We start from the raw sequence: 13,966 nt of genomic DNA, 5'->3' as shown, positions 1-13,966 counted from the left end.
CCATTTTTGGAAAATGTCTGTCTGTCTGTGTGTGTGTGTGTATGTGTGTGTGTGTATGTATGTATGTGTGTGTGTGTGTATGTATGTGTGTCACGTCTGTGTGTGACCAGTTTCTTGTGGCCGCTCTACAACAAAAACTACCGCATGAAATCGAACGAAATTTAGTATACATATGTGCCCTTATGTGAACTTGTGCCCATTAGTTTTTGGCGCGAATTCCTCCAAGGGGGGTGGAGCAATGGGAAGTTTTTCGAGTTACGCGTGCTTGCTATTCCTCAGGAAGTAACTGGCGGAATCAAACAAAATTTGGTCCATATGTTGGTATTAACAGGAACAGGTGCTGATTCAATTTTGGTGTCAATAACTCAAACGGGGGTTGAGCTATAGAACGTTTTTTGTCGTCAATTGTGACTGCTGTATCTCAAGAAATAATGAACGGAATGAAAGAAAAATTTATCGGCAAGTAACCCTTAGTGGGTATAAGAACTGATTTTATTTTTGTGTCAACAGCTAAAAAGGGGGTAGCGCAATCACCCGTTCTTTTTTTCCATTTTGAGTACCCTATCTCAAGAAGTAATGCTACGTTCTGGTTGAAATTTGGAATATATGTGAATCCATATGTAAACAGGCTTTGGTTCGATTTTGACGCCGATCGCTCCAAGAGGTGTTGATTTTTTTTTTTTTTTTTTTTTTTTTTTTTTTTTTTTTTTTTTTTTTTTTTTTTGCGAATAAAAATATTTTTATTAATGCAACAATAAGAAAGATAAATCGTAATAGATTGTCGTCTGCGTATTTCTCGTGATTTTAATTGTATGGAAATGATAGGAAATATTATCTCAATGATTTAAAATTTTTAACTGTTGCCATCTTATGTTTGTTAATAAATAAAATATTTGTAATTAATTCAAGTTGAGCTTTTAAAGTAACTTTCAATTTTCGCTCTTTGTTTTGTTTTTACAATAATTCAGACATTGGGATGGTCGTCAAGTTTTTGCATGTGTAATTTTGTTTTTTGTTAGGAATATTGCTTCCTCGTCAAGCATGGGGAGGGATCAGAAAAAGGAAAAATATAGAAGAAAGTTTCGTGATGGCCACAACATACTAGTAATTGTATGGAAATGATAGGAAATATTATCTCAATGATTTAAAATTTTTAACTGTTGCCGTCTTATGTTTGTTAACAAATAAAATATTTGTAATTCATTCAAGTTGAGCTTTTAAAATAACTTTCAATTTTCGCTCTTTGCTTTGCTTTGCTTTTGCAATAATTCAGACATTGGGATAGTCGTCAAGTTTTTGCATGTGTCATTTTGTTTTTGTTGGGAATATTGCTTCCTCGTCAAGCATGGGGAGGGATCAGAAAAAAAAAAAAAAGAAAAATATAGAAGAAAGCTTCGTGATGGCCACAACATACTAGTTAGCTGTTGACACCAAAATAAAATCAGCTTTTATACCCACTAAGGGCTACTTGCCGATAACTTTTTCCTTCATTCCGTTCATTATTTCTTGAGATATAGCAGTCACAATTGACGACAAAAAACGTTCTATAATTCAACCCCCGTTTGAGTTATTGACACCAAAATTGAATCAGCACCTGTTCCTGTTACTGGCAACATATGGACCAAATTTTGTTTGATTCCGCCAGTTACTTCCTAAAGAATAGCAATCACGCGTAACTCAAAAAACGTCCCATTGCTCCACCCCACTTAGAGGAATTCGCGCCAAAAACCAATGGGCACAAGTTCACATAAGGGCACATATGTGTACCAAATTTCGTTCGATTTCATGCAGTAGTTTTTGCTGTAGAGAGGCCACAAAAAACTGGTCACACACAGACGTGACACACACACACACACATACACAGACAGACAGACATTTTCCAAAAATAGTCGAACTCGGCACACCTCAAAACGTTCGAATCCGTCAAAATTCGAAATTCGAAAATTTGCTCGAATCCAATCTATATATATATAAATCTCTTGTCACGATGTTTGTTCGGGGTAAACTCCGAAACTACTCAACCGATTTTTCTCAAATTTCATATCTATGTGTCATTTGGTCCAACTTAAAAGATAGGATAGTTTTTATAATTTTTTATTGCAAATTTCATATTAATTATGCAATAATATTGTGAATTAATTGTTTAGTTCTAAAAATTCTTAATGGATGGCGGTGTAAGTTAATTAATCGATATATCTCTAACATCGTACGACTTTCTGCTAAAAACACTATTATTAAAAAAACTCAGAAATGTTGCTTAGAATTTCCATATAACGTTTCAGGATATTACACGTTATTACTCACTTCCTGAAAAAATCAACTTTAATTTTCAAAACGTTTCCTTGAATTGCTACAAATTGCAGATTTCACACCGTTGTGAAAAATATTTTTCTCCACCAGTATCAAGATTAACTAAACTTATTTAACAGGTGTATCGGTTTCATGTCGATTACGGTTTCTCCAGATTGGCTCAGCAGCCAATGACAGCGAAAATATATCTGGCTCACGAAGCGTTGCAATCATTGCAGCAGAGATATGTTCGAGCTTGTGATTGAGAGTCTGTCTTCGCGTTGGCAATGCGTGCATTCAGAAAAGCAGGACGGTTCCAGGCTATTATATAAAACCTACGTTAGGCTTCTCTGAAGGTGCCAGAATCATAACTGCTGTTAACCAAGAAGACTACTAAATTCTTCAAAAATATTCCAGGTTAATTTCTGGAAGGGAATTTAAGCGGAAAACAATTATTTTCTTTATTTTGTTCCCCAAGAGATTTTTAATATCATTAATTCTTGCAAAGATACGTTCGCAACAGAAAATTGCAGTGACAATTGCATCGTCAGGCATTGCTTCTACTTTTTTCAGATGGTAGACGAACAGCACATTCTGCTTTAAAGTTGCCTACTAGATATTCATAACAAACAAAACGCAATGTGTAACATTAAAGAAAAAATAAAAAACGCAGAATGGCTGTAGTGTTGCAAGAGAGTGAAATTATAATTTTCGATAAGTGTACTAAGGCTCATGAGTAAAAACATTCATTAGAAGCACATCACAGGATTGTGCAAGATTTGAACGGCAACGATAAATTTTTAGGCGAAATTGTCTGAATACTCCTGGGGATTTCCGGCAGACATTACCAGTTATTCCGATGAAATCAACGCATGATTAAAACAATCGTTTTTATAGCGTAATGTCGAGATAATGCGATTGACCATGAACATGCGAATATAAACACAAAATAATCTAATCGCACAAGTATTTTCTAAGCAACTGCTGGTATTGGAAACGGTGAAATTGAACTCCATCAAAATATACAGTACAACAAAGAGCCAGACAATGTCTACACTGCCGTTGAGACGAAAAGTGAACTAATTGGGAGTCTATTCCCAGATAAATTTAATTTTTTTAAAATCATAATTGCCTCTGTAATCGCGCTGGTTTTGTAGCAGTTTTAATTTCGGTCAACATTCCCGAACAGACAGGAATATTTGTGGATCGTCAATTGTCGACTGTCAAATACATATCCCGTTGCATGTCGCAAATTGTATTTATTGGTCGCACAAAGTCATTGGGAGTTGACACTTTCTAATGCAGGTTTGACATAAGGAGAAATAGTATTCGTCAACTGTTTAAAATAATTTTGACGACATACTATCCAACACAATCATCATTTTTTAAGGAGAAACTATATAAATTTCACGTTTGAAGACGTATTTCATACAATGTAACAAACACACAAATGTCCAAATCCAGATTTTACACCAGAGATGAATATGAAGCTTTAGTTTTAACTAAAGGTTTTTGCTTTTCAATTTCAAATTTTCCTTTTAGTTATTATGATATGCCGTCACTTGATAGTTGGGCCACCGACTTAGTTAACACTGATTTGCAACGTATAACAACAGAGCAATGACGCTGTCTTAGCTACAATTATTGCGAATAATGAGCCATTACTGACGGCTGGAAAAAAAGGTCCCCATTGATGCTGAACAAGCCCATACAGTTGTCGATGAAAACAAAACAGTAAACATTTCAACTGAATTTTTAAATTCCCTGGATACACCAGGAATGCGACTACACGATTTCCGGTTGAAAATTGGCTCAACAATTTATTCTTTTTTGCGATTTAAACCCACCTAAATTACGCAACGGTACACATTTCTCCATCAAAAGTCAACAATTTTGTCGGGAAAGTTTAAAGTAGAAATGTTTGTGTTGCCATGTAATCCATTAATAGCGTCATAATTTTAACACATTTGAAAGGCTTCAATTTTCGATTCGTTTAGCTTTTGCAAAGACCGTTAATAGATTTCAAGAACAAATAATGTCTTCTTTCGGTTTGGACTTAAAACATAAATATTTCTCTTATGGGCAACCATATATCGCCTACTCACAAGTGGAAAGTTATCATACTTTTGGTATTAGCAAATGACTGGTTAAGCAAGAACATTGTGCACAACTTAGTGCTTAGACAGTTTTCAGTTTTCAAATAATAGAAACAATAGTTCGAAGTCAATGTTATCTACTTCATTGAAACAATTTAATTTTTATATGTTTTTAATTTAGTTATTGATTACAAACTATAGAGAAAGCTGAGGTGAATAAAATGTAGTGTAGATTCCAAAAGTGTATGGTGGTTTACACTTAGTTTCTACATTCGGTTATTTTACAAACAGTTTCGATATTTACTATCACTTTCAAGTTTTTTTTTTTTTTTTTTTTTTTTTTTTTTTTTTTTTTTTTTTTTTTTTTTGCGGAAGTCATACTTATAAAATTTACTAATCGTAAGTATAGTGCTTTTTCCATAGAAAATTTAGTTAGTACTTACTGAATTCAATAAGTACTTTCTTCAGCCTGCACTGTAAAAAAAAAAAAAAATTACCGAAACGTTACTGAGTAAAAATTTTCGATACTTGCTTGCATTTCTGGCTAAGCTTTGGCTATATTTGCATTACTGCTTATAGAAGTTCCTTAATAAATCAGAAAGTTGCTAAGCTTTTTTTCGTATCCCTTCCTAAGTTTACACTAAAGTTCCAGAAATACGACTAACTTCAAACGGGAAGATCTTCGAATTTTTCAAGATGCTTCCGAGATGCTTTCAGGAAGGTTATTAACTTTTATCGGAAAACTTTCCGGGTTTTGGCATGACATGTTACTGGCAGAAATTGGCCACATCAGCTGCCCATAATTTTCAGGAGCATTTAGGAATCGTTTTTACATTGAATCACGCCCATTATCAATCCCATATGTCTTAAAATCGGCTATACTATTTTAAGCTCTATTAAAATATTCATTTGATTCTTTCAAAGTAATGAGTAAAAGTTTTTTTTAATCCAACTTCTTTGCCACAGCAACGCGTGGCTGGGTCAGCTAGTACTTTCTTCTATATATTAGATATAGAAGAAAGTAACAACATTAAATCGGTAAAGACGTCATTCGGGCGATTCACTCATTTTGACTGGATTGGGTTTTGGTTAGTTCCTGCTTGTGATAACAGTAAGAGGTTTTGTAAAAGTTTTCGTGTGTGACAACACTTCTTGTTTTGCATAAGCGATTAAAATTTCGGATTTTGGTTGTTCCACCATGTGTTTTTCAATGATATATAATGCTGCAGGTTTAAGGGTTCTCTCTTTCAATGTTTTTGTGCGTATAGTCTGCATGTTAGTGTTGTTCAGTTCAAAGTAAAATGGCGTAGTTGTCTTGAATATTCTATTTTAAAAAGATGCATTTTTTTTTCTAAGTTAATTCGAAATACGTAGCTTGACATTTTGATAACATGTTGTATGTTGTTAGAATAACGAGATATTGTTTAATGTTCCTGTTGAACAGGATTCAATGTAAGTCAAATACAGGGGATATTTCGATAATTGGGAATTGGTGCGGTCGTCTCATTTTTGGCGGAAATAATTTTATTTTGTTAACTCTGCTGATTTATAGTAACCCTATGTTAATAGATGTTTCCGGTCTCTTTGTTTAAATTTGCAAAGAAAAATACCTCACGCGCAGGCGCTGGAGCCAAAAATTGACGCCAATGAAGAAAGATCGCCAGATGCCCAATTATCGAAATATCCCCCAAATACATTGTCTAAGTATTAACTTATCCAATATGCTAAAAATAAAAGGATATTTTTTTCTTCGGACTATGTTCGGCATGTGCTTAATTTCATCTGCTACTCTGCAAAATATTTCCGAGGTCTGAAATGCTTTCTTCAGGCTGCATAGGGGTGTTTCAAGGCCTCGGGGAACCTCTTTTCAATGCAAATAGTGAGCTTTTAGATGAGGAGACATCCAGTAAAAGCAACGAGAATGAGCAACAGACAGTTTCAATACAAAATTAACAAAATAATCAAGACAAAACGAAAGTGAGAGACGAAATTTATTATTTACTAGCAAAAATACCCGGCGTTGCCTGGGTCAGTAATAATTATGAGAAACAATCGCTACTTTCCTTCGTTTTCTGCTTTAACTGAAAGAACTCAAAACATACCGCTTTGACATGATTAAAAATCGAGTTTGTTCTTACACATAAAAGTAAAATGGCAATAAGTATGAAGAACAAAATAGTTTTCTTTTAGAAACGAAAAAACGACATTTGAGCATACATTAATTTTGAGGAATTTCCAAAATAGGAAATTAAACTTCACATATTGAAAAAGATTTAACAGTTATTGTTTTTATTTTTTTTTTTATTGAACATTTTAGTCTAATATGGAGCTGGACAGTAAACGTTTTCATCCGAATTTTTTCCAAAATACGAAGTAAAATTTGGCGATTGTTTGAAATTGCGCGGAAAGACAAATTAATGGACGTTTTTGTGCTGCTTATGGATTTACTTAATTTAGTTGGCGGATTATTTACATTTTGACAAAAGTTTTAAAGATTCTTTTAATAGCGATATTTTGGTTACATGGTGAAAACCGAGAAACAGTATTATGTAGTCTTTAGCTTCAAAAACAGAGACAGTTGAAAAAATCTGCCTTAGCTATTAAAATCTGTCCGCAAAAAGATTTGGCGAGATTCCTGATGGTCGCTTTGATGATGAGTTAGTGTCCAATCAACACAAATAAAAAAAAATAAACCCATAATTACATTAAAGTTACATTAAAATGGAAAATAATCAGCGAAATCTATTTATTATTTGCCAATCTTGTGCGAAAACGTTATTTAAGATTTAACTTGAGAAAAGCCTTGAACAGTCAGACGAAAAGCAAAAATATTCAACGATACAACAATTTATTGTAGCTATTCGGAACTCCAGCGCTCGAATACGCTACGTTGCGGTGATTTACAAAACTGCAAATGAAACTAAAACATTGCCACGTTGCGTTCCACGTGTGTCTGTTGACGTAAACACAGGCAGTTTTTTCTGAGTATTTATTAACGCAATCGATGTGTCTTAGTTTGCTTTCAGCTACAGAAATTAATTCATCCCTTAGCTTCTCAAAATAATGTTAGTTTTCATTATTTCCTTAATAATTGGTGAAAGCGAAAATTCTGGATTAACAAACTTGGATAACGTTATACAAGGTAAAAAATTTTATTGTTTTGTATGAATTTGTAAGAATATGGGGTTTTTGTTAATCTTAAATTAATTAAACTTACCATATTTTACAGCAGCATTTAGTTGGAATGGACAGTATGCAAAATATTTTCTTGAATATATTATCGTAGAACAAAATGAATAACCGAGAAAGAATTTACTTTATTCCTTTTATTCTCAGCTGAAAGGTTTCGCCAAATTTGTTTAGGGTTATAGTTTTAGTATAGTGCGAGCAAAGTAGCCTTGGCGAGATTTCGCGTTTTTAGTTAAACCATTTTTAATTTTTATCATGAGTGGAATAAAATGGTAGTAAGATTACAGAATTCGATAAGTGAAAAGAAATAATGGTCAATCAACTGAAAAGAAAACTACCACCATATATCCGTGAGAATTTTGTTGATGATTTGCATAACATGACATAATTAAATCGTAACTCAGAAATTAGAAACATCGAAACAGAAAAATTTTAAATTAACCGATTCGGGAATTCGAGAGAAATAACTCAACTACAAATGGAAAACAATAAGCGCTAGCCAAGCAAGGCAAAAAAGTATCATCTTCTTTCGATAACAATTTGTAATGTCATATTGAATTTTCTAGCATTAATTGTTATTCTTGTCATGCCACAATTATTATTTAGTTTTATCAAGAATTGATAAATATCGAATTCAACATCGTGGAAATAGCTGCTTAGAACTACGAACTACGTAGTTTGCATTAATCTTTGACGTTTAGTAATGCTTCTTGAATTCTCATTTCTTTCTACGTTGGCCAGAATATCCACAAGACTTTGAAAATTAATTTAAAAAGAATAAAGCGAAAAAATCATACGTACGAACAAAAATCACAACACTTTTAGCATTTTCTTCGTTACCATGTGCGTTTGTTTTAGTTTTTAAGTCCGCCATTAGACAGTGACTTCAGTGCCCCCTATAGTTCGTTGGAGTTCCGAATCGACGGGGAGTTGATATGATACACTAAATACTGTATTGAGTTGAGGAAAGCCTTCGAACATGGAACTAAAAAGCTTATAACTCGTTTTTTATTATACTTAGAAATTTCGAACAGGTGCCATCTTCAGAAGAAAAATCAGAGCTTTCGATGGACATATAATGTTAGTATGTGCAAGCTTTTTTCACCCCCATATTAGAGAATTTGTATGAAAATCCTGTTTTATTGCCCCCTATGGGGGATTTTGCCCCCCATAACGGGACGAAAACTACCCTATGTGTTATTCTGATGCGTAAGCTGTAATATTGTAAAGTGTCATTGAAATCCATTCAGTAGTTCTTGCGTGAAAGAGTAACAAACATCCCACCATACAGACAAACATTCGCATATATAATAGTACTGTCCAACCACGGATTGTATGGAATTTTCAAGCGTTCAGATAAGACGAATTGATCTGAATGAGGGGGAAAAGTAAAAATTTAATGCGCGTATTCCGCACATTTGAATGAGACTCTGCTTCTGCAAAAGCTGCCACCGCTAAAAAATAATAGATTCTTCCATTTCCGGCTATAAAACGGATGTTTGTCTTTCCATACAATCCGTGGTCAGACTATAGTAAGATTCCTTCGTGCGTGAGGAAAAATAATTAAGCAATAAATTTCATTGAAAATCCCATAATAATAAATGAAACCGCTTGTGAATAAATTAGCAATAAATTTATGTAAGAAAGAATCATCATATAAATAATAGCCGATGATAGAGTAACCCGCGTGTTTCAACAATGAAACTCGCGCCACGGCATGATAATTTGGTAATGTGTGTTGGTAATGCTAAACATGCAGGGAAAGGTTTTTATTGTGACAAGGCTGAACTCGATCCGAAAACTTAACTGTTTTACTGGTAAGACTCATTTCAGGGGAATGACGAAACGAAAAAATGGTCAACAATATGAACGCTACCTACTGGCGTTTAGGGTTAATCCACTGGTGTTAGGGTTAAAATTTCAACTATTAAAATTATCACCAAACAGGCAAAAGCTTCGTTCAAATGTAGAAGAGTAGAAGCAATTTTCACACATCATACCTTGACGGGCGACTTTCTAGTTGTAAATATTTAATTTCAAGATTTAGCGAAAAGCAGAACAAACATAATACAATAAAAACCTGAAAAATGCTAGGGAGAAAGCAAAACAAACGGCTAAATATTTGAATATATGTCAAGTAAAATGAGAAAGGGAAATGTAAGGACAAATAAAAGTGATTAAGTGGGACAAAACAATCACACTAGTATGACAAACCGGTATGACCTGTATGACTGAAAAATTCGAAACGTTACTGGTTATTTCCGTGGAACGTTTCGGAGTTTCATAGGTTTTCACCAATTTATCCGTAATATCAAGTATATTCGCGAAAAAGTTTCCTGAATTGCTACAAGTTACACGAAAGCAGACTTTTCACTGTTGTGAAAAATACTTTTAGCTACCAGTTTAAATATTGAATTAGCGTGTTTATTAAATGTATCGGCTTGAATTCGACGTAGTCTTGTCCAGTATGACTGTGCCTTTATTGGGAGCGGATCAGTCACTGGATAGCTGCATTCTCGCATAGCTTTGCTGTGGTTGCTTCAATGCTCCAGGAAATCAGGAAGGTTCTGCCCAATTGTGTTAAACCTATGTGATATTTTTAGATTTCCGAGACATGATTGGGCTGACAAGGGCGGTTTCTCAATTCTTCAGTGAGTTTCAAGGATCATTTCAGAAAGGTGACTGACTTTTAATAGAAAACTTTCTCGGGCTTTGCAAGATGGCAGAAATTGGGCATATCTGCTGCCTATTATTTTCCAGGAACGTTTCTGAATCGTTTTTACAGTTGCAAAAAAAGTGGAAGGGGGCGGGCGTCTAATTATAAGAAGGGAAGCCAAATTGTAGAAAAATACGAAATGGCTTTAAGATCATTTACTACATATTATAACGAGTCTTCAAAATGTGGAAAGACTCCCAAAAGTCAAGATCTGAAGAATTTGAACACTTTTGGATAATTTCATAAGAATTAAAATCAAAGGAGTAGCTCAGCCAGAGTTTGTTAGTAGTGCAAATAAGTTACACAACACATTACTAATTTACACATTGGAAAATCGCAAATGAATTGCAACGATTAAAGGGAACTGATGAATGAAGGAGAAAGTAAAAAGGTTCGAGTGAATATATTGTGCTGCACTTTGAAAAAGGAAATTTGAAAATGGTTGAGAGTTAAAGTTTTAAAGATGAAAGTGTTTAAAAAAATGAGATTTTATCACAAGTGCATCAATACAGCAATCCAAACTTCTCACCGATCAAAAGAACAGTCGTTCAGTTTTTAAGTGAACGAATGAATCCGCTCAATTTAAGTATTTGTTCTTTTTGATCCATTCGTTCATTAACGACGGATCCCTATCCTGCATCAGTTACGTCGCCTCAGAGCAACAGTGAGATATCTAATCCCAGACATAACAGTAAGTTACCTAATCCCAGACATAGCACTAAGTTATCTTACTGTTGCTCTGAGGCGACGATATGCATTTTATTGAATTCTCTTATTTCCATGTATTCTCGTTATTTTAACATGTTTTAGTATCGTCGAATCAATTTACCGAGCAAAATAATGAGTATTCTTTTCAACGTTGTGACTGTGCCGCCGAAAATTTGAACTTGAGTACGATGAATGTATAGCTAACTAACAGTAATGCAGAATGTATCATTGGATAGCACATTTTTTTTTTAATTGCCCACGTATAAGACAGCTACTTTTTATTTCGCTTAGTCCCTATCATTAGAGACATTCGCGAATTATAGAAGAAGCAGAAAAATTTTACAAAGCAGAGTACAGTAAAAAAAAAAAAATAATATATTAAAAGTAAATTATATAACTAACTGGAGGCTAGCAAAAACTTTAACTGAGAAACCAAAATTGATTTACTACCAGCAGTAGATTTACAAGCTTGGGGGCCCTTCGAAGAGTAATGTTTTCGGGGAGGTGGGGGGGGGCTATATATTAATCCATCTCAGAACAGCAGTTAGAGAAATAGGTCTGACAGTGAATTTTCACTGATGTTTCCACCCAAATTAGCAAAAAAAGCCCATGTGCAAGACAGTGGTATTAGTGAAAAAGTCTTTTTAAGATTTTTAAAATTCATTATAATTTGTGTAGGGAAAAAAGAAGAAGAGTCTATCGAAAAATATCCTTAATATTTATAATTGTCTGGTCAGAGATGTTCCGATCAATTTTTCTGAGGGTATACTCCCAGTAATCAGAAATGCCCAATATGTGTATGCGATCATATACGTAATCTGTCATAATATGAAAAATTTTGAAGCTTGAGGGTATACGCTATATGTCTAAAAAATGTTCGAGAGTATACGGCGTATATGGATATGGAGTATACTGTATGAGATCACCTCTGTATCTGGTAAATACTACTACTATACAAGGAATGAAGAAAAGTCTATAAAAATTTTCCAAAATATTTATAATTGTCTGGTCAGAGATGTTCCGATCAATTTTTCTGAGGGTATACTCCAAGTAATCAGCTATACACAATACGTGTATGTAATCATATACGTAATCTGTCATAAAATGAAAAATTTTGAAGCTTGAGGATATACGCTATATGTCTAAAAATGTTCGAGAGTATACCACGTATATGGATATGGAGTATACTCTATATGACCACCTCTGTATCTGGTAAAACTATTACTATACAAAGAATGAAGAAGAGTCTCTAAAAAAGTTCCTTAATATTTATAATTGTCTGGTCAGAGATGTTCCGATCAATTTTTCTGAGGTTATACTCCCAGTAACCAGTTATGCACAATTTGTATATGCAATTATATACGTAATTTCTCATAATGTGAAAATTTTTGAAGATTGAGGGTATACGCTATATGTCTAAAAAATGTTCGAGGGTATACGACGTATGTGGGAACACCACTGTGTCTGGAAAATACTATTACTATACAAAGAAAACAAAAACATTATCGCAAAGTCGTCGACCTCGTAAATGATCGACTATTTAAGCAGAATTTCATTTTCAGAAAGTTATACTATCGTCAAAAGCCGTAGCATTTAGTACATGGGAACAAAAATGTTTTAATATATATGTGTAATCGCCTTTCAAACATTTATTGTTCTAACAGTAAGTTACCGCCCCTAGAAGGTTAAAATGAAATCTGATGTAGAAACGCAGTAAATAAACACGATTTATTTTGCGAGCCCGTATTATACTTCTCAAGCAACAGAGGGAAATGATTTTAAAATACTTTGGTAAGGAATAAAAATATTAAGTGTTAAATTATTACAAGAAATTAATAAATTCATTTCATTCTTCCCAAAATTTCAACTTTCTTTTGAAGGTTTCGGTTTTTGTTTTTATTGGAATTATCCTTAAAGTATTCATGCTCACAGTCTGTGAAATTGAATTCTTATCTCAGAACATTTCAAGGAAAAAAAATTCAGCCCCATTTTCTGCTTTTATTGATTTTGTTCCTGCTACAATTTTTCCATATTCATTTTTGCCAGTTAGTGTGCAAGAAAGAAAATAGGAAAATAAACCGAGGTAAGAGAAAAAAAGTCGGATATTTCTTTAACAGAGGATTAATGAATAGTATTAAACTGAAAATTAATAATGTTTGTTTTTAAAGTGTGTTGATAAATTTAATCATAAGAAATATTATGGGAAATGTCTTATGACAGATGCAATATACTAGTAATTGATACAGGTTAGTTAAGATGGGTTTTTTAATTTACTTGAGTCGATTCTAGTGTTTTATAAGCAAAACTAGAACAGATTATTAAAATAATGATTTCGATGCTTAGAGAGATAGATTAGCGCCCTATATATTATAGGGGGGTAACTTACTGAATATACTTGCCTTGTATTCAAAATTCGAGTTGAACCGAACAATTGTTTCGGTCACTCGTCAGGTCAGTGTTAATTCTGTATTAGCTACCAGTTTGTTTGGCACTCTGGGCTTCCTTAAGAGGTTTGCCACCTCCAGTTCAGTCACTTCTATGTCGGGAGATGAGTGCTAATTAGCACGAAACTGCAGTCCTCGGCTGGAATTGACTGAATATACCTGCTTTGTCTTCAAAATTCGAGTTGAACCGAACCATTGTTTCGGTCACTAGTCTGGTCCGTGCGAATTCTGTATTAGCTACCAGTTTGCTTGGCACTCTAGGCTTCCTTAAGATGTTTGTCACTTCCAGCTCAATCACTCCTATGCCGGGTTGATGAGTGCTAATTAGCGCGAAACTGCAGTCCTCGGCTGGAATTGACTGAGCTGGCGGCGTATTTCATGTATCTCGAAATAGTATAGGGTAGGTGCACCAATTATGGCTACTTTAAAGACAAAAGAAAGTTCTAACGAACCGAGTTCCTCTTGTATTGACATTTTAAAAATGAAATATATGTCAGTTTTCTCAGAATTTAAGCTTTGTTAAC

Source organism: Uloborus diversus, chromosome 8, assembly GCF_026930045.1.
Source record: "Uloborus diversus isolate 005 chromosome 8, Udiv.v.3.1, whole genome shotgun sequence".
Classification (NCBI taxonomy): domain Eukaryota; kingdom Metazoa; phylum Arthropoda; class Arachnida; order Araneae; family Uloboridae; genus Uloborus; species Uloborus diversus.
This window is presented reverse-complemented; position numbering follows the sequence as displayed.